Raw genomic sequence first — 26,986 nt, 5'->3', positions numbered from 1 at the left:
CTTAATCTAAAAGCCAAATTCTCCAACAACGGTGCCAAAATTTGATACGCTCAAATGACACCTCCCTAAAGAAGTATAAAGCGATTGTTAATAAAATATAGAACCTAACGGAGGTTAGGGTCGATCCCATGAGGAATATGGTTTAGTCTTTAGATCAATCATTTACTATTTTCTTTAGTAATCGAGTTATTCCCATAAAAAGAGAAAACAAGGGGGAATTTTTATAAACTAATCAACAAATCAACTAGCAAATGTCAACGAACAAAAGTACGGTTTAATGTGGTTTAAATCAATAAGAAGTGAAACTAGGGTTTTATGTGTTCCCCACAAATCCTTAACTAAGTAGACCTTTTTTATTACTAATTCTTTCCTAGTGTATTACATGTTGAATAGGTAAGTTAATTTCACTTAAGTTCTTGATCTGGTAAATAGGTGAATTTCACTACACAACTTCATCCGCCTACGAGTGTATACCTTACTAACACTTACCAATGATCCCTGATTTAGCTATCCCTTGATCCATTCAAGCTAATTAGATGAGGCTAATTAGCCTTAAATATCATTATTTAATCCCTTACCTCCTTGATCCGTCAAGTAAAGATAATCGAGTTCTAACGTTGGCAAGCGTTAAAAACAATCAAACTGAAGTGACAAACAATACATGCATGCACACTATTTAAGAAATTACTTTTTATTAAGTTCTACGTCGTTAAGTCTTCATGGTTCCCACAACCCTAGTTGTGGAATTAGATACTTATAACTACGTGTTCATAGGCACTAATAGTCAAGTTAAAAGAAATTACAAATATACAATGAGACTTATGAAAACCCAAAAATCTTCAATAAAATCCGAAGTAAAATATCAATAATAAAATCCCAAATTTAAGTGTCACGACCCAACCCCATGGGCCGTGACTGGGGTCCGACCTGGACCCCCGTTTATGTAACAGTCGACTATAGTCAAATTGGACTATGTATAACGTGATACTGCTCACAAAAACCTCAATGGGTTAAAACTTTTTTATGTTCATACAGCCTCCTAGATATAGGAACCAAACACATGAAACCAGTGGGTGATAAAATATTCATACACGTGTGGTCTCTTTCATTTGCATCATGTCATGAAAGGAAAGCCAGCCGATAAGGCTGCCACAACATAATAGCTTTCATAATATATCACATAGGCATAACCATAAAAAACTCCTAAACAACTCACACACATATGTCTACAAACCTCTAAGAATATGAATGACAACATATGGCGGGACAGGGCCCCCGCCGTACCCTTAACCAATATGTACAAATGTACAACAAAATGCTAGTACCAAAATAGGGATCTGGACAAAGAGCACTGCCAACTAACAGGGTGGATGTCCTAGGCAATTGGATCAGCAAACCGAGCATCGATACCTACGGGCATGAAATGCAGCCTCCCAAAGAAAGGGGTCAGTACAAAAAATGTATCGAGTATATAAAGCATGGACTGTAATAAGTAAAATCGTTACCAGAGCAGAATGTGCAAAAATGAGCAAGATATCCAGAATATCAAAATGCTTTTCGTAATCACCGATAATATATGTAGGAAAACATATGCCACATCCGGCCCCATTAAGGGACTCGGTGAACAAATACAAAACGTGGTTGCCGCCCCTTCACTAGCGCCACAACACATCATAACATCAGAGTAGGGAATATCTCTGTAACAGATCATATCATATCAGATGGTCATATCAGATCATATCATACCATATGTGTACATGGCACATCATAACTCCACAAAACCCATGTACAGGTCGTACCTGCCCCCTCACGTCAGGCCACGACGAACAATACAGAGAAGTATGCATGATAAAAAAACCTGGCCTAGGCTCGGTGAAGGAAATATTGAGGCATCCACGAGTAGAGTAGTGAGAAACTATATGCAATTTAAATCATATTTGAAACTCGACGGAATAATCAAAATGAGCTTTCCTTCAAAATCGAGACAAAAGTCATATCAAGTACCTTTTGAAAGTCACTATGGACTATATCAAAATAGAACTTCTGGGAATCATATATATGTATCAAGGCATAACAAAATATCTTTTGGAAGTCGAAAAATTGGCCATCCTAGTGTCTTTAAGAATAGGACATCTTGGGAATCATATGGAAATCATATACTTGTTTCGTAAAAACCATGCCAAAAAGGGAGATTAGCTTTATATACTTATGTCAAATCATGCTAAGAGAAGGAATAAGATTTACATACTTATGCCAAATAAATACTAAAATAAAGTATAATCCTTACATACGTATGCCAAAACATGCCAAAAGAAGGAAACGTTAGCTTTACATACCTGTTACGGGTTACTTCTTATCCCGTTTGTCTCGTCGTCCTTTAAACCTAAGTAACATGGAAGCAATACAAGTATCAACAACCTTAATATTTTCAGCACCTTATCTTATACAAAAATATTTATAGAACTCATCTCCTTGCTCGCCTTCTCGACTAGTTCCTTAGTTAGTTAAAGAGTTAATGAAAATCGGGCAGCATCTCCCCTATAATGTGCCCTATCCGAATTTCCAATTATACTCCTAATAGCTACAGCCAACCAACAACAATAACCTGCAGCATATATATATACAATTCACACCAATCTTATACCACATAAACTCCAAATGACTCACTCAAAACCACGATACCAAAATAAGGTTTCTAGTTTCCATTTTGCAAAACCTTTAATCGTACCAAGCGGAGGACCATGTGGATGCAACCGGCAGCTCCCACACCTCTTTTAGAATATTTTTAGTCACTGAAACACACCATCACACACCTGCAACAGCCCCCACACGCACAACGCCTCATTTCGACTACAATTTAAGTATAGCGATTCCAATTTGGTGTATTTTGGACGTCAAGCATATTTATCATATTTTCACATTTCCAGCAACTTACACAACATATAATATCCTCTATAACAACACCATAAACTCCAATTTAAAAGGAAAGGCCTTACCTTACGTTAAACTTGTCAAACTCACCAAAACTATCAAAACGCGAAATCTGGACAGCCCACTGTCTTATATTGTCGCTTAGTTTCAGAGGGGTAATTGAGGGAAATAGGATTTGTGGCCTCAATTAAAGTTATATACATGTGTATCAAGGTCTCAAAAAATTTTGAATTACCCCCTACAATAATTGTTTACGAAAATATATGCCCAAAATACTCACAGTTGTCCGTGTAGGATTTCCAAAACAAAATCTGGGCAGTACCTCCTCTACACTTCATCACCCTTTTTCGCAAAGCTAAAAGAAAATCTGAATTTAAAGGTCTAAAAAAAAGTTATATACCTATGAAATACCTTTCCAAAAAATATTAAATCACTCGAAAATAAGCTATAAACAAGAAGTTATACCAATATTACTAACAACTGTACCCTCCAAAAATGGGTCTGTTCCCTCGCGTTTTCTCTTTACGTTTCTCTTAGTTTTCCAAGTGAAGAACTGAAAATATGGTTCCGTAGGCATCGTAATATACATATATACACCTCCACGTAATTGAGGAACACCGTAGATAATTAATTCACGGAAGAAAAGTGAAGAACTTACCTTAATTTTCTCCAATTTGTGGCTGCTGTTGTGATCTCTCTTTCTCTCACGTTTCTCTCTATAATTTGGCTGATTTTTGGACTTCAAATGACTTAAGAGTCATTAACATACATATATAGGGTCCCTTATGAAGTGACACATGTCATCCCCTAAGGGTGACATGTGTCAAACCCTTATTGGGCCACGGATCCATGCTTTAAAGGAGGGGCTGCCACGTGTCCTTGTGGGCCCCACCTCCGAAGTAGGTGGGTCACCTACTTGACCCTAAGTAGGTGGGTCACCTGCTTGCTTGAGGTGCTGCCATGTGTCACTTCTCCATTGGCTTCCACATGTCGTCTTTTCCCCTTCCTTGTGGGTTCGTAATCTCGTCTTATTTTAGGAGCCTATGTAATCCATGCTACGTAATCTTGGTATGTCCTTAAGCAACTCAAGTATATAAGACGTCTAATTTGGTAGCTTACGTAGGTAAATTGAGTCCTACGACTCATTTCTCGGCCTCAAACACCTTTCAAATTTTTATAACCCTATTTCCAATCTTCCTTATTATGAAGCATTTCGTTCTCCTTTCCTTGGAGTTATTTGATAGCATTATAAACTATCCAACTCACATAACGATTTTTAAGAAACTTAAGTGCCTTTCCAGAAACTTGAGAAGCTTAAGAAGCATTCTAAGGTACCAAAGTACAGGGTGTAACATCAAGAATAAAAACTCAAAAGTAGTCTAAGCTATATTCTCAAATCCATAAACATAAATACATTAATTTGAATCTAAAAAGTGTATTTATAGACTAACTTTCCTAAATAAATATTGATTTGGAAATCATAGGAGACTAAAATTTGGATTGGGTCTACGGATCATTTCTATGGGTCGTAAGATTTCTGACGATCCAAAGACCCAACTCGTATCTTTCATATTGCACTAAGGAATTCTTCTTCTTCATGGCCACTGTCTATGGATCATTATATTGAGGACGACTAGTCAATTTGGGTCGTAGACACTCTCCTCCTTTCATCACTTGCAACTTCTAGCTATGAATGTGTTCTACCACTCGTAAAATATAGATAGAACATAAAACGTACTCATTTTCTTTAATTTTTCTTCCCTTCTTCACTTCTATTTCAACGACTACCACTTATGACTCGTTTAGCAAATGATGAGTCATAGTCTGAGCCTGTAAACCTCAAAAATACCTTCCTTCAGTTCTATGATTCCTCAACCAATTCTCCAACTTAGTTTCCTGCAAAATATGAACAACCAACATCAAACATCCTAACACATGCTTAAAAAACATGCACATTCTTATGTTTTAAAGCATTAAAAGTACCATAAATCTATGGTATATCAATTGATTCCTCTAAATTCACCGTTGAGGCCAAAACGTGGCTATCTATCATTTATAGACGTATCATACGTTCAAGAAATGAAACTGATATGTCCCTTGTTAGGGCTATGCTCATATGTACTATTATGGAGGGTATTGAACTATATGCCGGCAAGTTGATTGCCCAACAGATTTATGAGGTAGTCATTGGATGTACCAAGAGTCTCTACTTCCCTTCTTTAATTACTCACTTATGTCGGACGGATGAGATTGAATAAAAGGTAATTAATAGCCTCAAGGTACTTGAAAATACAATCCATTAATTAAAGAAGAAGGGACTAGGGAATGTAACAAAGAAGAGAAAGATTGATATACTTGATCCGGTCTTTGGTACGTTAACTGCGAGTAGTGCTCCCCTTGATCCAAAGTCTACTTCTTTACCTAGCAGGCCACTACGGACTTAGCCTCCAGCTATGATCCATATATCTATCCAAGTTTGTGGCATTGATTCGCAGATTCAGGAGCTTGTACGGTGCCTCCCTACTATCCCTGAGTAGTCCTTCTCCTCTACTTCGATATTATATCTTCAACCTTGTCTACTATTGTGACTGAGCAGTGAAAGATAAAGACATATTGGGTAAGACTGAGAGAAGGCAAAAGAATATGAAGGAGCATGATTAGAAGAAGACCAAATTCCTCAACAAGATGATGAACACACTTAGGAGGTTCTGCGGTTCTCGAGACAATGACGATGATGATGTTGATATGTTTTTGGACCTCAATAGCTTCAGTTCTGATTGAGACATCCTAGGGATCCCCTCATATTCTATATCTGATATTTGTACTATGAGGACATAGTTGTATTTTTATTTGGGGGTGCTTCATTTAGGGTCCTTTGTTTTGTATAGCCGATATTAGGATTGGTGATTCTGGATTCTTATTGCTCCTGTTGATTATTTTGATATTTCCCTTGTTGGGCCTTGTTGATTATTGATGATGTCCCATTGTTGGACTTGTGATTTTGATTGTATTGGATTAGTCATTTTTTATATATATATTGTCAATTTTTATATATTTTTCTTTTAATTTGTTAGTCATTTTTAGTTTTACTTTGTTAGCCTTCTCTTAGTTCATTTTGGCAACTTTTTTTCTTTGTTCTGATGGTGTTGTTGAATGGCGATGCTCTATGATAGATAGAGTGACAACTTTCTTAAGGGCAAATCATCGATTGGTTATTAGTGTATTTGAATGTCGTTGTGTCGTGAAGTATGAGTAGCCATATGCTAGTCCCGAAGAGATGGATGAGTTTGCCCAATGATGGATTGGTTGATGGCTTTCTTAAGGATAAAATCATTGTCTTTTTGGAGATTGTGTCTTGGTTAGTACAAGGAAAATTGTCTTACATGTTGCATACCCCTCTGTTTTGAAAGTTGCATAGTTTGAATGATTTTGTGAAAACACTTATAATTCTTTTGGTAACTTTTGATTCATTAGCGGGTTTAATGTTCAATGCCACTTTTTTGTTGAAAAGGAAATATAATTTTGAACTACCTTGATTATTTTGCATGCCATGTATGGTGAGTTTTTGGATAATTCCTTACGTTTGCTTGTGCTACCTAGAGCTTGCCCGGTTGGTCATAAAATTTTGGTGTTAATTGAGTTTGGTTGGAAAAATAATCTTAGACATTCTTTGATTGTTCTTAAAGTCCACTTGGCCTAAAAATCTCACCTTTTCACTAAATGTATCCTTAGTTGTCCCCTTTGAGCCTTATTCCTTTTATTGGTTATCTTATTACAAGCCTTACCAATTTTGAACCAACATTCCTCTTTTGAACCCTTACCCACCTTGAACATGAAATTGTGAAAGTAGAGGCTAAAAGCCTAAGTTGGGTGTCTTATGAGAAAATTATGGAAGGGATGCCTATCACGTAAGAGCTTGGTAAAAAAAAGAAGATTGATGAATGGAGGAAATATTTATAAAGAATGAAAAAAGATTTGAAAATTAAGGAAACAATGTGAATAAATGATTTTTTGAATCCTCCAAAAGATTGAGAATGGTTGTATGTGTGGGGCATTTTGAGTGGAAATGAAAATTTGAAATGGGCATTGGTTTTAAAGAAGTGGAAATATTGAAAGTTGATGAGTTGTTGAGTTTTCCAAGGAAGGTGTAGTCACTTATACCTAAATAATTTCCTAACCTTCCCTAAGCCTACATTACAAGATCAACAAAGTCCTTTGAGATTTCTAACAAAGAGAAGTTGAGTCAATGTTGATTGAAAATATGGGCAAGCCTATGGTGTGGCATTTGTGTTCATGAGATGTTTTACTTTGAGTGTTTGTGTTGTTGTCCCTAGTTTGTAAATACTTTGTGAGTGGTTTTGGGACATTCATTTGCTTGTGAGGGCATGTAAGTTGATTGATTGGTGATCTTGAAAATTCTAAATTGAATCAAGTGAGCATGTAAAAGAGCTAAAGAGAATTGAGTCACTTCTTGAGTTTGAGTTGTTGTCATTTAATCATTCTTAGTTTCTGAAAAATATACAATGAAAGTGAAAGGGGTTGTTTTGTGAAAAATTTCATATGGACTAATTGTTAGTACCAACCAAAGCCATAATCATGATCCATAGTTGAATTGAAAGTGACTTGTGCTAAATGTGAATGCCTCTTGTGCTTTGATTTTGTTTTTCTTGAGGAGAAACAAAGTTTCTAAGTTGGGGGTGCTGATGAATCGGTGATTTTCACTCATTTGGAGCTATTTAAACTCCTGATTTTTTCTTGTTTATTTCAAAATAAGTACTTTTGATGTAGTTTTCTTCATATTGTGAAGGATAAGGAGTTATTAGTTGCTTGACAAGCAAAGTTTCTAAGTTAGGGGTGTTGATGAGTGGATGATTTTCACTCATTTGGAGATATTTAAACTAATGATTTTTTTTTGTTTATATCAAAATAGGTACTTTTGATGTGGTTTTCTTCATATTGTGCAGGATAAGGATTTATTAGTTGCTTTGGAGAATAATGGAAGAAATCAAGTGAAAACGAGGCAAAAAGAAGACAAAAACTGGAAAAACAAATCTAGCACAAAAATAGTTTTCACGATCGTGAAGACCATGCAACGCGATCGCAATCAATAAGTGTTAACTCTTCCCAATTGCGTAAAGATTGGTCGCTATCGCGATAGCTTAGTCAGCATTGACTTCGCGATCATGGTCGATAGCTGCGTCCGTGATGAGTAAAAGCATCAGGCGCAAGGACAGTTTTGGAACTTCTAATTTTGATCCCAAATTCAAGTTACACACTTATCTGCAGCCATTTTTAGATGATTCTACAATATACAATAGAAACAACACCTTGAAGAACACTCCATAGCTTGGGTTTATATTTTCATAGCAAGTTTCCTATAATTTCCTATCGGATTGGAGATTAAATTCTTAATTGTAACTATTTTTATCCCTTCTTGATTTCCTTGCTTTGGATTGTATTAATTGTAGATGTAATTATCACTATAGAATTGGGGTTTTGTGCTAGTAATAGACAATTGTTTAGGTTGTTGAATTTATTCTTTTACTTTTGTAATTAATTGAATATATTCTCATTTATGAATTGGGTCTTTGAGTATCTAATTAATTTTATGTTTTAAATGCTTTCCTATTGATTTGATCACCCCTTGGACTTGCCCATTACTTCGATTGAGCTTGAAAGAGCGATTGAGGTTGGGAAAAGATGATTAGTGCATAATTTGAGGTTTAGCATCTTATACTTTAGATTTTATTTAGAAATATTTTAATCCATGCATTGCCTATGTTAAATCAATTTTATTGTCATTAAATTGGGTTCGTAAGAACTAGTTGAGAAATATTTGCCTATATTCGAGAGGAATAGGTGGATAACTTACACTCTAGGCATATATCATTTTATCCATGATTGATTAAGATTGTATGATATTAAGGTGTAATGGATCATGTGAATGATAATTGACTTTCCATTCCCCATATTCCCTTTGATTCCTTGCTTTGAAAGGCCTTTGCCGTTTTATCCGTGTTCCCTTTCCCTTATCCTAAATTTTACTAAATTCTTTATATTATAATTGTATTGTTTTTTTCGAGTTCCAACTAGTGGCTTGTAATTATTTATTTCTTCAATCGCCTAAACATTATTTCTTATGGGATTCGACCCCGACCTTTCACATTAGGTTTATATTGATAGCGACCGCCTACACTTTGAATCGTAAAGGTGTAGTTGAGTGTTATCAATTCCTAAGTGGATATACTTAGCTACATGAAGGATCAAGCTTCTACTACGGGTGGCCCTTAAAGGAATCGAGCCTCTTCTATGGGTGACCACTTATCCTACAGTGGCATATAGTTATAGGATAGTGGGATCTTACTACGTGTCTCTTGCCTCAACTACGGGAGAGAGTGCCTATAACAAGGTCCACTTGGTGCTAGGTAAGCTCTCAACATAATATCATACATAGTATATCATAATTTTTTCATAAATCATAGTTCATACTTGTCTTAAATCATAAGCTTTTCATAAATCATATTCCATAAAACTTGTTTATAGGAATAGCTCATTAAGGATCTCAAATCACCTTCTCATTATGATCTTAAGTCGCCTTTTCATCAAGGTCTTAAGTCACCATGAGGGATATTGAGTCACCCTTTTCATTAGTTCATTAATATATAATATGGGTGTAGGCCTTCCATCCTGATGAATCTTCTTTCATATAATCATCATTAGAGTCTTAGGTCCCTTTTCTCATTAAGTATACTAAGTCACTCTTTTCATTCACTATATTGAAAAATCATTGCATTCATCATTCATAAACTTCTTGCATAAAGCGCCTTTGAATTCATTCATAAACTTTCATAGAATATAGCTTGAAAATTCATGATCATAGCTTGTATTTGAAAATTAGGGTAAGACATGCATACATGATCAATTGACTTGAATGTCGTAAAATTTAATTGAAAACATGCATGATCTTATACTTCATATCAACCCATGCATAATTCATGAAGAAAACATCAATAGAATTATAATTGGAAATACCCATAATTCATACCATGACTCTAGAGATAGTAATTAGGAACTTCATAGGAGATACTTAAATTTCATACAATAAATATTAATTAATATTGAAATAGTATTGTAATCATAGTTTAAATCATAATTGAAAGTACAATCAAAAAGTTCATAAGTTCATACTTGAAAATTAGATAAAACCATGGGTCTAGGTAATATTTTATAGAAGTCATAAAAAATTGATAATTCATGAATATTTGAGTAGATAATCATATAATAAAACTTAATTCATGAATTTGGAAGAACGATCATAGAACCCATAGAATCCCATACTTGAATTTAGTAGAACACTTGAGAAATCGATTGGGTTTCCTGGATGAAAGGATCCATGAATTGATACCTACATACTTTGGGTGGATTCCTTGATTGAAGCTTGAAAATTGATGGAAGAATTGGAAACCCTAGTTGATCCTCCAATGGAGTATTGTAGGAGAAGAAGAGAGTTTTGAGAGAATTTTCTAGACAGAGGATATCTAGATACTTGAATGTTTGGATTGATGATTATGAGGGGAAAACTAGTTTGTAGGATGATATTCCTTTAGAAACCCAAAAATGACTTAGAATAGGTTTAAAAGGCTTTGGAAAGAGACAAATTAACCTTGGGACGCGTGCAAAAAGTTTCTAAAAAAATAGTTTAGCAAGCCTTCACGGAAGCCTTCACAGTCCATGAAGGTCTTGAAGGTCTGTGGTGGGTGGTCGTGAATGTACGACTGCCTGATATGGATTCACTAAATAGGGCATAACTTTTTACTCCAAACTTAAATGAAATAAACTTGATGTCTCTGGAAAGAGGATTCAAAGACATTTGATTTTTGATAGGTCATGGGACACGTGATTCTATATATTCAGAGAGATATGATTATTTAAAATCTTACATCGAAACTCAATCAGTAAGGAAGCTTTAAACTTAACTTTTTACTAAAGGATTCTTGTGACCTTAAAACATCACCAAAACTATTTCCAAACTAATAAACTAACCTTAAATCCCCTAAGATAAAAATTAATGGACCCTTGTATGGAACATCTTCATTGTCCGTGAAAAGCTCCACGGGTCGTGTGGTGGTCCGTGAAGATTGCCTTGGTCAATCTTGGACAAGTACTCTTTACGGAGGGGAACCACGGGCCATGATGGACTCGATGGGCTCTAGTGGCCTTCATGAAGATCACCCACTTCACAGTTTTGAGTGTTGGCTTCCACGGACGACTTGACGGTCTATGATCATGAGTACGACTAGTGAACCCGGTCTTGGTCCTCTCCTAATCTTACTTGCATTCCCTGGCACTACCACAACTACCTTTCACAGGACATGGTGCTGAATACAATCCGTGATGTGATTCATGAACCTGAACTGGTGAAAAAATATCTAAGACTTCATCCTTACATTATGTTTTCCGACTTTCCAACTTTCTGGGTCTTACACATCCTCTATTATGAGTTATGAAAGTAGTAATTAGCTTAGGAACCTTGACTCTAGCATCACCTGATTGTTTCCTCACCAACTGCATGAGACAAGAATACAAGAGTTAGATACGAATTTGTATCATCGAATATCAATTGGAATCAAGTAATAGCATGAAGGAAAGAAAGAAGTGAGTTTTGCTTCTATCCTATATCTCAAAGAGTAGTACAAAGGTCTCCGTACCATTTCTTAATACTTTACCGGAAATGTTTTAATAAAATGAGATTGAAAAACTAAGGACTATGATACTAACCGTGTCAGAACTCAAACCATCATGACTAGCACCCATACCAACCCCCTATAGGTGAAAAACATATAAACATCATATATCATGCAACCCCGTCATAATATGGATGCACAACAAAATACAGTCTAAGTCTTTGAATTAAATAATAAGTAGCAAAAATCTAAAAAAAAAATATCTCCAAAATCCAAAAGTCATCGTACTAAAACATCTAACTAAATGTCTAAGAGTAGAAAGAAAGACATTACAAATAAGAGAATTTGCGATAGCCTTGCAGAAGTAGCTCACCCTAACATTCAAAAATATCATTGCTAAATATGAGGTCTAGTAGACGCCTCCAGATCATAGTCTGCACTCAAAATAAAGTGAATGAGTAGCATCAGTATAAATATTATGTACTAGTAGACATCGTAGGCCGACTAAGATTAGTAATGAATATATAATCACAGTTATAAAACAAGTAGACACAAATTTCCACATAGTAAAATACATAAGTCATACTTCATCAAATCATTACAAGTCGTTAGCATATCATTGTGTAAATAGACATAAATACACCCATCACCCTTTTTGACATACCACAATCAAACACCCCGAAATGATCAAGTATGCAGTATTCATTCCACACTTAGAAATTATAAGTGAAATCAATTATAGGAGTGCAACTTTATACCCCTCTTAAGCAACACTAGACCTTAACTAGCATGTCAAAATCATGAAGCACTGATCATCAACCATTAATCAATATAAGTCATTCACACACTTGTTCAAAATACAAATAAGTCATAGAATCATGGAAACCATATCCATCCTAGCCGTGTAGCGGTATAATCGTTGCATTTGTCAAAAATCACAAACTATCTCTCAAATAATAAGTCTCACTCTGATCGTACACACATACTAAAGGGTCTTAATCTTTCCCATCCAGTCATAACCCATAGACGACTCTAGGTGTCCATGTACCATACTAGCATGGTACCTGATTCAATGATGCACATAATTGCTAGTTTGTGAGATCATATCAAACTCTATCTACTTATAATTTGATTAGTTAATATATTTTTATCGTATCCATTTATTTCAATATGATAGCCTCTAAAATTACCTCTTAGGATAACAAAATAAGTATAGAATAATCACAAATATGAAATTCATAACAACATTGAAGTAGATATTTCATCAGTTTACATAATTATTAATACAAGCAACACGTACTGCAAGCATAAACAATAATAACTATGTTCGAAGAGCAATCAACATCCAATAGAACTCACATTATATATAAGCAACTAAGTAAATTCTAATTCCAAGTAAATTGTAATATACCTAAACCGATGAACTGAAAGCGAACAAGCTAAACTTCCAGAGGCTTCCCTTTTCTCAATTCATTATAATGCTCAAATTCTAAGACAAAAAAATACAAGGACACTTTAATATATTATTTTCTCAAACAAAGGTCTTACGTATTCAGACCCACGTAATTCTACTTTTTTAGAAGGTCTAAAAGATTATTAATATGTTATTTCATCGAATCAGAGGTTTTTATGATCAACTCAATCTCATTTATGGAATTTCAGCCCCATTAATCTATCTTGAGATGTTCATAAGGTCGAATAATCTATTTTATGTGATTTCTAGTTTGCCCAATACTATAATTAATGGCTATGTTCATGATTTCATGATAGAAGATTAGATTAAACATAAAAGAATGAAAATCATGCATAATAATCCTTCTCTTACACTCTATCCCAATATTAAATAACCCAAGAGCTCAACCGATAGATTCCTACAAAAAACCTCACCCTTTGATTCTATGAAGAAAATTGATTACAAAAGAAAAAGATGAATTGAAAGCACTTACCTCAAAAAAGCAAAGGTTAACCTTAGGATTCTTTGGTTGAATATTCTATGTTATGGCCAATACAAGACAAAACACTTATCTGAAACACGACTTACAAAGTCCCAGCCATCTCTATAGTGAACAACTCTATGCTATAGCAATAGAGGTCTTCGCTATAGCATGGGAAATTTTTTCCACTTTGCTCTATTTCTCAGATTTGCCAATTCTTAATCCATGGAGATCAATACAAGGGTATGATGGTCCTAACAACCATAATGATGGGGCATACCATAACACAATGAGATTATGAGGCTACATAGAGTCTCTAATTTTATTATATCTTATCTAGACGTGAGGATTAAATATAGATTTTAGGCCATCTTGCAAGAAGCTTGAATTGTAGGTTGAACTCTAGTACTTCTTTCCATCATCAGACACACAATAGTATGAGAGGGTTATACAAACTTTGAAAGATATATTTTGGGCCTATATATTAAGTTAGAGACTAGTTGGGACAAACACTTTACTTTGATTGAATCTACTTACAATGATAACTATCCAATCAAGTGTTGACATGTTTCATTATAAAGTTTATATTGGATGAAATGCAAAACTCCAATTTATTGTGGTGAAGTTGGTGAAAGGAAACTCATTGGTCTTGAGATTTGCAACAAAAAGAATAAATGGTAAAGATAATCAAGGATTATCTGCAAAATGCTTTACAGAGACAAAATACCTAAGTTGATTGTAAGAGACGCAAAATTGTGCATCAATAGACAAATAAGGTATTTTTAAAGGTGCCTATGTCACGATCCAAACTACACCTTAGACATGACACGGTGTTTAGAATATTGAGGGACTCCAACCAAGCCTCTTAGAATACATAGCAAGACATACAAAGTATGAAATCAAAAGTAAACTTTAAATGCAGAAGATAGACTCAAAACATAGAATCTCGATAAAAGAGAATTCAAAGCAAAGCATATGAAGTGAAGGAAACATAGTCTTATAGTCTAAAAAAGCCTCTACTGAATTTTATACCAGGGCATAGGATATTTTTATGATCCAAGTTAGACCCTAGAGGTGACCCAATGATTAGAATCCTGAGTGACTCCACCAAAGACACTTAGCATACATATCATGACATAAATAATACAACATCAAGAGAAGACATAAATACGGAAGATAGTCTCAACATAAAAATCTTAAAATAAAGAGAATTCAAAAACATGATAGTCAACATGAATGAAACATTCTTCTATAGTCTGAAAAATGCCTCTAGTAAACTTTAGGCATAGCATAGGACAAGCCCTAGCTCACTGGAATATATAAAGTGAAAAAATAGCATAGTGGGTTTGACCTCAAATAATGAGGACTCACAAAAATAGTAACTCTGAATGGGAACCTGAACTAACCACATGGATGATAGGAGCATCATGACCTATATTATGAAACAATATAGATAAAAGTATGCATTAATACATAAAATGTACTAAGTATGCGAGAAATATGCATAACATGAGTAAAGAGACATAAAAAGCATGAACATGAGATGCATGACAAAAATATCTTAAAAAGCGTGAAGTAAATCATAAATCATCTTATAAGTTCAATGCATCATAAAAATATCATTTAAGAACTTGTAAGAAACACTGTCATTTTATGGGATATCCACTGTAACTGACAATAAAACCATATGAGGTAGAACATGGAGTCTGATGTAACTCCTACAATGAAAAAAGGAGAGAATACTTGCTAAGGTGGACTCCGTATCATTAACATCATGAAGTATATGTGGATCTACTAGATAAGTCATTTAAGAAAACCTATGGGAGAAACATAGTTTGGGACTAGAGATTGCTATAGAGACATCCTTACCAAGCATCCATCTCAAGCCCTCTCGGTACTAAGTCAAATTCAAATGGAATTAATAAAACATATAATTAAGAAGCGCCATCATCATATACCAATCCACATTCATAAAATTATATAAGAGTAGATCCTTAAATCACGATTCATAAAATAATTCATATAAACACTTACCTTTCTAAGCATCCAAATCGAGATTTCATTCGTATTATGAGAAAAACTTTCATAATTCATTCATTCATTCATACTTGAAAACATACTTGAAACGTCATTCTTAGCTTTTGTTAATTATTAGTAAATCCTTCCTAAAGTTCATGATCAAAATTTCATAATTCAAAATGAAAATCATAGACATAATGCAAGGGTCCATGTGAAATCGATTCAAAATCATGTATCATAGTAAATTCATGCATATTGTAGTTTGAATAACATTAATTGAAATCAATTTATAAAGACCCATGAAGAATTAACATGAAACCCTCATTGAATTGGGTGAAAATAACATTGGAGAATTGAGATCTTTTGGGACCCTAATGATGAATGAAATTACTTTGTGAATTCCCACATACCTTGACATCAAGGCCCTAAAAGCAAAGAAGTTTGAAGAACTTGAGAGGAAACTTGATGCCTTAGATGAATTTTAGTTGAATGAGAGGGAATGGGGTTTGTTTAAAGGGTTTAGGTAGTTATATGTTATCTAAAAGTAGACCCAACATGACATGGTATCAATATCAAAAGGATTGGAAATATTTGGAATACCCTTGGAATTTAAATGACCATCGGGGTGTTCGGGCATCTTTACAGACCGTAGAAGTTTGTAAGGCCCTTAGAGGGCCATCTGTAGAAAGTTACCTAAGTTTCTAAGTTTTAGGTTCAAGTTTTATTGGTCACTCTTACTTCCTATAGAACCTTACACGGCTCGTGCATAGCATCCATAGAAGTTTTGCACAAAATAGGACCTACTCGAATTTAACCTTCTTCTCATGAACAAGGTTTACAAGTCATGGAATATTTTTATGGACCATAAACCCCTTCGTCATGTCGAAACCCTCAAACTGATACTCTTAATATGCTCCTATGAGGACTCCTATGGACCATAGGACCTTATTAGGTCCGTAGGTAGTCTTGTGTAAAGGCCCTTAAACTCTGATTTTTCCTAAATCTCAGGACCAATTCCATGAGGCCTTTCTACGGACCGTGGAACATTATATGGCCCAAAAGGGCCTCGTACATGAAATTGGTGCCATAATTATCCTAATATTGGATCCCTCATTTCCATGATTTCCTCCTACGGTCTGTATACCTAAGTACAAACCATAAAAGGTGCTCATACAACTGGCACTAGTGGGTTCTGTAACTTTTCCCTTTTTGTTCGACTTTTTGACTTTCGGTGTCTTACAGACATGCCTTAGCTCACCCAAATTATAATAAAAAGAAATATTCTGAAGATAAAGAAATAACATCATAAGGTCTCCCTCAAATGATGAAAACTAACAAAATTTAGCAATAACACATGGATGGAAAGGAGCGTTGTGACCTATATTACGAAATAATATAGACAAAATTATGTGTTAGTACATGGAATGTACTAAGGATGTAAGAACACATATAACATAATACAAGGGAATAATAAGCATGAACATGAGATGCATGACCAAAATATCTTGAAAATTGTGAAGAAAATCATAAAGTCATGAGATAAGATCAATACATCATAAAAGTTTATAGGAAAACATAGTCATTTTATAGGATATGGACTGTAAGTAACAATAAAACCATGTGAGCTATAACATGGAGTCCGGTGTAACTCCTACACCAAAAAAGGAGAGGCTACTTGAAGATAGACTCCTTATCATTAACATCATGAATTATATGTGGATCCACTAGCTAAGTCATTTAAGACAATCCTACGGGGAACGTAGTTTGGGACGAGAGATTTTTTCTACAGACTCCATCTCAAGCCCTCTCAGTACTAAGTCAAATCCCAACAGAATTGATAAAATCTATTATCATCATAATATTAGGAAAGGTGATATTCATATACTAATCCACATCATAAAAATCGTTTAAGAGTAGGTTCTTTCAAATTATGATTCATAACATAATTCATATAGATACTTACCTTTAGAAGAATCTATATCATTATTTCATTCATTCATATTGAGAGAAAACTTTTTACAACTTATTGATACATACTTTAAAACATCCTTGAAAAATAATTCACCACTTTCACAAAATATTTGTAACTCTTTCATTTAAATCATGATAACAAATTAAAGTTCAAAATTAAAATCATAAGCATGATGCAAGAGTCAATGTAAAATCAATTGAAAATCATGTATCTTAGAAAATTCATACATAATAAAGTAGAATATCATGCATTGAATCAAATAAAAAAGGACCCATGATAAGTGACATGAAACCCTACTTGTAACATCCCTCCAAAATGCCCACAAAATACCTTAAGAATTCCTTAAAAATAAGTCGCTCACGTAACGCATTATCCTTGATCTTTTTGGAAAATACGAGTTCATAATATTGATTAGGGGGTCAAAACCTGTGGGAAAATGGTCTCGGGGGATTTTTATGACCCATAGATTGGAAGAAGGATTTTTGAAGACTCCACAAAATAGTGTAGTCCATGACAGGACCGCGTCGCGGACCTAGGGACAGTTTTCCAGCCGAGTGGGTCACGACACGTCCACGTCGCGGATCAGGGAAGCAGTTTTGGCCGAAATTAAGTTTTTTTAAGGGTGTTTTAGACTTTTTTCAAATTATTAGTTAATGAACCTAGACGTTTTTAGCACCTAATTCAACTCTATAAATTAACCTAAACCTCTAATTCTATTCATTTCTCTATAATTCATCTATCAAATATTTCTCTCTATAAAAAAAGGGCTCTCAAGGGTTTCCATTGAATACTTCAAGTAAATTCACTCAATTTATCCATCCAAACTCTCAAGTTTTGCCAAATTAATTGGTATTCTCACTCAAGGTATGTGGGTATTGATTCATGGATCCTTTCATCCATGAAGCCCAATCAATTTCTCAAGGTTTTCTACCAAATTAAAGTATGGTATTTTATGGGTTTGTGATCTCTATTTCAATTGCATAAATTTTAATTTAAAATATGATCATGAGTCTATTTTCATATAAATTAATGGTTATTATATTAAATTAAAGAATTTTTCCACAAATTCTCGTATTTTAATTTTTAGGATTTATGATGTAGATTATGAGTATTTTTATTTATACTTCTAAAGGATATTATCTATATGAATTATGTATGGGCTGATATAAAATTTATGATCATGCATATATTCAAGTAAATTTCATGATTTTCAAGTAAATTGATCATGCATTCATGTCATACCTTAATTTCAAGCCTAAGCTATGGTCATGATTTTTCAAAGTATAAATTATGACTATGTATTTCTATTATGATCATGAATTATAAGTATGTTTCAAATTATAGTTTTTCATGCAAGTTATGAAGTAAGGCGACCTAAGGCCTAACGACATGAATTATGAAAAAATGACTGTAATGATGAAAGGATAATTCTCACATTATAAGTATGTTATGAAAATAAGCTACTGTAGGATTTCAAGCCTATGATCATGACTATGATATATGAAATTATGATCTTATGTTATGTATGTATTCCGTGGGATTTGACTTAGCACCGAATATGAACTTGAGGTGGGGAATCAAAGCAAGGGATTCTTATATAGAGTCTCTTGTCTCATAACTATGTACCACCGTAGGATTGCCTTTTGGCCTATCTAGTGGATCCACAAATAGCACATGTTCATGATTAGAAGTCTACCTTGGTAAAGTAGTCTCCCACTTCTCGATGTGGGGAACATTGGATTCCATGTTATAGCTTGCATGGTCTTATTATCAGTTATGGTTCCTATCCCATATATGTATGATCTCTTACGTATATTATGACTTGAATTGATGTTTTAAATGCTTTGGTCAATATGATTTTTCTCATGACTTTACGTATTCTAACTTATCATGTGTCTTACTTGACCTTTACATTACATGATTTATGTTTCATGTCACGCCCTCATACTTAGTATATTCTAACATACTAATGCATACTTTTTGCCTACATTATCTCACAATGTAGTGGTTGAGGTTGAAGATCCTAATCTTTCACGTAATTAGTAGGCATTCCTATTCAAAGGTGTTATGGTGAGTTCTCATTGACCGAGGACTAGTTTCAAGTTGGTTACTATTTTATTTTCAAAAGAGTTTTGCTTATGTTCTATATGTTAGGACTAGGCCTTAGGTCGGGTCGTGACACTACTTGGTAACAGAGCACAAGGTTTTCCAAGTATCCTATGGTGTCCAACATGCCGCATCAAGTAGATTCTTATTCATGGGTGTGAATCGCGCCACACTTATGAGTAGGAGGCTATGAGGTGTTTAGGAATTCTCACCTCTTTCATGATCTATGTCATGCTATAGATTTTACGTTAAGACTTCTTTTCCCTAATAGTCTTTGCGATTTTCAGAAAATGGCTCCAAGAAGACCATAATTTCCAAGCGGAGAGAATCTTAAGGAAGCCAAGCTCCCCCGGCTCTTCAAGACAATGGTCCTCTACCGGAGCAAGTTACTAATGCGGTGTTCTGAACTGCTATCAGTATGCTAACCAGAGTGGTGGCCAACAATGGTGTTGTGTCTCCTTCTAATATTCCTACTCTAGCCTTAAGAGTAAGGGACTTCGCACGGATGAATCCTCTGAAATTTCATTGCTCAAAGGTTGATGAGAATCCTCAAGAGTTTAATAATGAGGTCTACAAGATAGTGAGTATTATGGGGAAGACTTCAAAAGAAAAGCGGAGTTGGCAGCTTACCAACTCAAGGGTGTTGCTCAAATATGGTATACTCCATAGAAGTTGGAGAGGGTGGATGACGGTCTTGTCGAATAGAAAGCTTTCAAACTTGGTTTCCTTGATCACTTTTCCCTCTTGAGTTAAGGGAGGCTAAAGTGTTAGAGTTCATAAATCTTCGACAAGGAAATATGGGGATGAGGGACTATGCCCTCAAGTTTACTAAGCTATCCAAGTATGCTCCTTCAATGGTTGCCGATCCATATGCCCGAATGAGTAAATTCATATTGGGGGTGTTTGACTTGGTTTCTAAGGAATGTGGCACTGCTATGCTTGTTAAGGAGATGACATATCTCAGATCATGACTTTTGCCGAACTAATTGAAGGAGAAAAGCTCAACGAAATGAGGATAAGGGATTCTAAGAGGGCCCGATATGAAGGTGGATTCTCTAATACTAGGACCGTTGGTAGAACTGGATGCTCTCATCAATGCCAAAGCTCAGGGAAGAAGTTTTCTAAGGATAGGGTGCCACACCCTAAAGCTCAAGGATAAAAAGGTGCAAATAGTAGTAACCCTTTTATTCCAAGCTGTGCAAAGTATGGAAAGCATTATTGAAGAAAGTGCTTAATAGGAATGGATGTTTACTATGGATGTGGCAAGATGGACCATAAGTGATCTGAGTTCCCTCTTGTAGCCAACAAAGGTGGATATGGTCGTCCTAGTGGAGTCCAAGTGCAATAAGGCATCCAAGATCAACCTAAGGGTGACTAATGCAACAATCGATTTTATGCTCTTTATGATAAGCAAGAGGTTGATGAGTCTCACAATGTGGTCACGGGTATGTTACGAGTCTTTAACTTTGATGTATATGCATTTCTTGATCCGGGTTCCAACTTTTCTTTTATTACTCCTTACATTGTATGAGGTTTGATGTGTGCCCCGAAGTGTTAATAGAACCTTTCTAGGTTTATACTCCCGTTGGTGATTCGGTATTAGCCAACAGAGCTTATAGAAATTTTCCTGTATGGGTCTTGCACAAAGTTATTCCATGTGACCTTGTTGAACTTGATATGACTGATTTCAACATCATTCTTGGTATGGATAGGTTACATGCCGCTTATGCATCTATATGTTGTAGAACTCGTGTGGTTAAGTTTCACTTCCCTAATGAGCCTATTCTTGAATGGAAGGGTAATGATTCAGTAGTTAAGGGCCGATTCGTCTCATGTATTAAGGCCGGAAAAATGATTTTCAAAGGGTGTATTTATCATATGGTGCGAGTTAGGGACATTGATTCCAAAACTCATACTATTGAGTCGGTCCCTATAGTTAATGAGTTTTCCAACATGTTTCCCAATGATTTGCATGGTATTCCTCCCGAAAGGGAGATTGACTTTAACATATATCTCCTTCCCGATACCCAACCTATCTCTATTCCTCCTTTCCGTATAGATCTGGCGGAACTTAAGGAGTTGAAAGAACAATTGAAGGATTTTTTGAATAAGGGTTTTATAAGACCAAATATTTCACCTTGGAGTTCTCTCGTGTTATTTTTTAGGAAGAAAGATGGTTCACTACGAATGTGTATAGACTATCGACAATTGAATAAGGTCACCATAAAGAACAAATATCCAATCTCAAGGATAGGTGACTTGTTTGATCAATTACAAGGAGCAAGCTATTTTTCCAAGATTGACCTCCTTTCCAGTCATCATCAATTGAGAGTAAGGGAGTGTGATATTCCCAAGACAGCTTTTCAGACAAGGTATGGTCATTTTGAATTTGTAGTAATGTCATTTGGGTTAACAAATTCTCTAGCTATAATCATGGATTTGATGAATCGCATTTTCAAGCCATATTTGGATATGTTTGTAGTGGTGTTTATTGATGATATCTTGATTTACTCTCGGAATGAGAAAGATCATATAGGTCACTTGAGGATTGTGTTGCAAGCATTGAGGGAAAAGAAACTATTTGCTAAATTTAGTAAATGCGAATTTTGGCTAAGAGAGGTTGCATTTCTTAGCCAAGTGGTGTACGGTGATGGTATTAAAGTAGATCCAAACAAAGTGGAGGCAGTTAAAAATTGACCTAGACCATTATTTCCTTTGGACATTAGAAGCTTTTTGGGCTTAGCCGAATACTACAGAAGATTTGTTGAAGGGTTCTCATCTATTGTTTCGCCTTTAACTAAGATGACACAAAAGAAGGAAAAATTTCAATGGTTGGAAAAATGTGAGAAAAGTTTCCAAATATTGAAAGATCGTCTTACATCCACTCCTATTTTGACATTGCCCTAAGTTTCAGATAGGTTTTTTTGTTTATTGTAATACTTCATGTGATGGTTTGGGTTATGTCTTGATGCAATATAGTAAGGTTATAGCCTATGCCTCTAGGATACTTAAAGTATATAAAAGAAACTATCCAACCATGATCTTGAACTTGCGGCGGTTGTGTTTGCATTAAAAATTTGGCGCCATTATCTTTATGGGGTGCATGTTGATGTGTTTATCGACCACAGAAGCTTGCAATATGTGTTTAGTCAAAAGGACTTAAACCTTAGGCAAAAGAGGTGGCTTGAACTCCTAAAATACTATGATATGAGCGTATTTGACAATCCGGGTAAGGCAAATATTGTAGCCGATGCTCTTAGTTGGTTGTCTATGGGTAGTGTCGCACATGTTGAGGAAGGTAAAATGGAATTGGTCAAAGAGGTCCATAGATTGGGACTTTTAGGTATGCGTTTGGTTGATTCCAATGATGCAGGTGTTCTTATACATAATATTTCAGAATCATCTCTTGCGGCAGAAGTCAAGGACAAACAAGAAAATGATCTAATTTTGGTCGAATTGAAGAAGTCGGTTGCCAAAAAATCCATTGAGGCTTTCTCCCTTGGAGAATATGGGATACTATGTTACCAAGATCAGTTGTGTGTTCTAAATGTTGATGGGATAACAGATTTAATATTGAATGAGGCTCATAGTTCTTAGTATTCAATTCATTCGGGATCCACCAAGATGTATCATGACCTGAGGGAAGTGTATTGGTGGAATTTCATGAAGAAGGACATAGCGGAATTCCTGGCTAAGTGTTCTAATTGCCAACAAGTGAAAGTTGAGCATTAAAGGATGGGAGGTCTAGCTCAAGAAGTCAAAATTCCTACATAGAAGTGGGAAGATATGAATATGGACTTTATCATGGGTTTGTCTCGTCCTAGAAGACAACATGATTCTATTTGGGTTATTGTAGACTGAATGACCAAATCGGTGCATTTTTTACCGATCAAAACATCCTATGGTGCCGAAGATTATGCTAAGTTGTACATTCGTGAACTTATGGAACTTCATGATGTTGTTTTGTCAATTATATCGGACAGACGTACTTAATTTAGTTCACATTTTTGAAAGTCATTTCAAAAAGGTCTTGGCACTAAAGTCAAGCTAAGTACCGCTTTTCATCCTCAAACCGATAGACAAGCCGAGAGAACAATTAAAACCTTGGAGGATATGTTAAGGGCATGTATGATTGACCTTAGAGGAAGTTGGGATGACCATTAGCCATTGATTGAGTTCGCTTACAACAACAGTTATCACTCGATCATCCAAATGGCTCTTTTTAAAGCCTTGTACGGGAAAAGATGTAGGTCTCCGGTGGGGTGGTTTGAAGTTGGTGACATGGCATTGATTGGTCCATATTTGGTAATTGATGCAATGGAAAAAGATTGAAAATGTCTCAAAGTCGTCAAAACTCCTATTCGGACACTAGGAGGAGAGAGCTTGAATTTGATGTTGATGATATGGTGTATTTGAAGATTTCACCTATAAAAGGGGTAATGCGGTTTGATAAGAAAGGGAATTTGAGCCCTACATATATAGGACCGTATAGGATATTGAAGCGCACTGGCAAGGTAACATATGAGTTAGACTTGCCCCTTGAGTTGCTTTGGTTTATTCGGTATTTCATGTGTCGATGTTGAGGAAGTTTGTAAGTGAACCAAATTCAATTGTACCAAGGGAGAATGCGAGTACTAAAGAGAATTTGACTTATGAGGAGGTCCCGATTGAGATTTTAGACCACCAAGTGAAGAGGATGAGAAATAAAGACATTGCATCTGTCAAAGTGTTAAGGAGGAATCAACAAGTAGAGAGTGCTATGTGGGAAGTGGAATCGTACATGATGAAGCGATATCCTTATATCTTTCCTTTCATTCAAGCCTAAAGGTACTAAGTTGCTCATGATCAAATGGATTAAACTTCTATGCTTCAGTTCCATATGTCATTCATATGCATGCATAATTCATGAAAATGATTTCTCTCAAGGACTATGTTTTACTTTAAGTATGAAGTTTACACATTCTATGCATTTTTTTCAAAGTGTCCTCGTGTCCATGTTGGGTTTCTAAATCCTTTTTCCCATGTCTTTCCGATATTATTTGAATCTCATTCGAGGACGAATATTCTCAAGGAAGAGATATTGTAACATCCCTCAAAAATGCCCACAAAAAACCTTAATAATGCCTTGAAAATAGGCTGCTCACGTAACGCATTATTCTTAACTTTTTGGAAAATCTGAGTTTGTAATATTGATCAAGAGGTCAAAACCTGCGGAAAAATGGTCTCAGTGGAATTTTGGGACCCGTAGATTGGAAGAAGGATTTTCAAAGAATCCACAAAATAGTGTGGTCTACGACAGGACCGCATCGCAGACCTGGGGACAGTTTTTCGACAAAGTTGGTCGCGACAGGTCCGTGTCGCAGACCTGGGAAGCAGTTCTGGCCAAAATTAAGTTTTTGGAAATGCGTTTTAGACTTTTCCAAATTATTAGTTAATGAACCTAGAAGTTTTTAAGACCTAATTCAACTCTATAAATTAACCTAAACCTCCAATTCTATTCATTCTCCTACAATTCATCTATCAAATATCTCTCTCTACAAAAAAGGGCTCTCAACGGTTTTCATTGAAGACTTCAAGTAAATTAACTCAATTTCTCAATCCAAAATCTAAAGTTCATCCAAATTAACTGCTGTTCACACTCAAGGTATGTGGTTTTGATTCATGGATCCTTTCATCCATGAAGCCCAATCAATTTCTCAAGATTTTCTATCAAATAAAAGTATGATATTTTATGGGTTTTATGATCTCTATTCCAATTGCATGAATTTTGATTTAAAATATGATCATGAGTCTATTGTGATATAAATTGATGGTTATTATATTAAATTGAAGAGCTTTTTCATAAATTCTCCTATTTTGATTTCTAGGGTTCATGATGTAAATTATGAGTATTTTTATTTATATTTCTAAAGGATATTATCTATATGAATTATGTATGGGCTGATATTAAGTTTATGATCATGCATATCTTCAAGTAAATTTCATGATTTTCAAGTAAATTTATCATGCATTCATGTCATACCCTAATTTCAAGTCCAAGCTATGGTCATCATGTTTCAAAGTATAAATTATGACTATGTATTTCTATTATGATCATGAATTATAAATATATTTCAAATTATAGTTTTTCATGCAAGTTATGAAGTAAGGAGACCTAAGGACTAACGACATGAATTATGCAAAAATGATTGTAATGATGAAAGGACTATTCTCACATTACAAGTATGTTATAAAAATAAGCTACCCTAGGATTTCCAGCCTATGATCATGACTATGATATATGAAATTATGATCTTATGTTATGTATGTATTCCGTGGGATTTGACTTAGCACCGAATATAGACTTGAGGTGGGGGCATGAAATAAGGGGTCCTTATATAAACTATCTTGTCTCATAACTACGTACGACCGTAGGATTGCCTTTTGGCATAGCTAATGGATCCACAAATAGCACATGTTCATGATTAGAAGTCTACCTTGGCAAAGTAACCTCCCCCTTCTCGATGTGGGGATCATCGAATTCCATGTTATAGCTCGCATGGTCTTATTGTCGGTTATGGTTCCTATCCCACATATGTATGATCTCTTACATATGTTATGACTTGAATTTAGGTTTTAAATATATTGGTCAATATGATTTTCTCATGACTTTATGCATTCCAACTTATCATGTGATTTACTTGACCTTTGCATTACATGATTTACGTTGCATGTCACAACCTCATACTTAGTAGATTCCAACGTACTAATGCATACTTTTTGTCTACATTATCTCATAATGTAGGGGTTGAGGTTGAAGATTATAATCGTCCATGTAATTAATAGGCATTCCTATCCCAAGGTGTTGTGGTGAGTCCTCATTGACCGAGGACTAGTTTCAAGTTGGTTACTGTTTTCTTTTTAAAAGACTTTTGCTTATGTTTTATAATGAGGGTGAGATAGGGACATGTCTTAGCCTCCTCCCATAATCATGTTTAGAGGCATCTCATTGGACATATATTTGTGTCTATATTGTCATAAGATATTTTTAGATTTCTATTCATGATTTAGACTCTCTTATGATGTTTCCACTTTTATATTTTACCTTATGTATGGTTATGATATGTACAAGAGGCTTGGTTAGAGCCCTTCGGGGTTTCGATCGCCGTGTTACGACTAGGCCCTATATCGGGTTGTGACACTACTTTAATTTGTTGAAATTGAACTTGTAGAATTGAGATTTTTTGGGACCCAATGGATGAAAGGAATCCATTGGTGAATTTCAACATACGTGGATACTCAAGCCCTTAAAAGATGGAGATTGAAGGACTTGAAATTGAAAAACCTAGCTTTCCTTTCTT

This window comes from Solanum dulcamara, chromosome 1, assembly GCF_947179165.1.
Source record: "Solanum dulcamara chromosome 1, daSolDulc1.2, whole genome shotgun sequence".
NCBI lineage: Eukaryota > Viridiplantae > Streptophyta > Magnoliopsida > Solanales > Solanaceae > Solanum > Solanum dulcamara.
The sequence above is the reverse complement of the archived record's forward strand: the minus strand, read 5'-3'. Positions refer to the sequence as shown.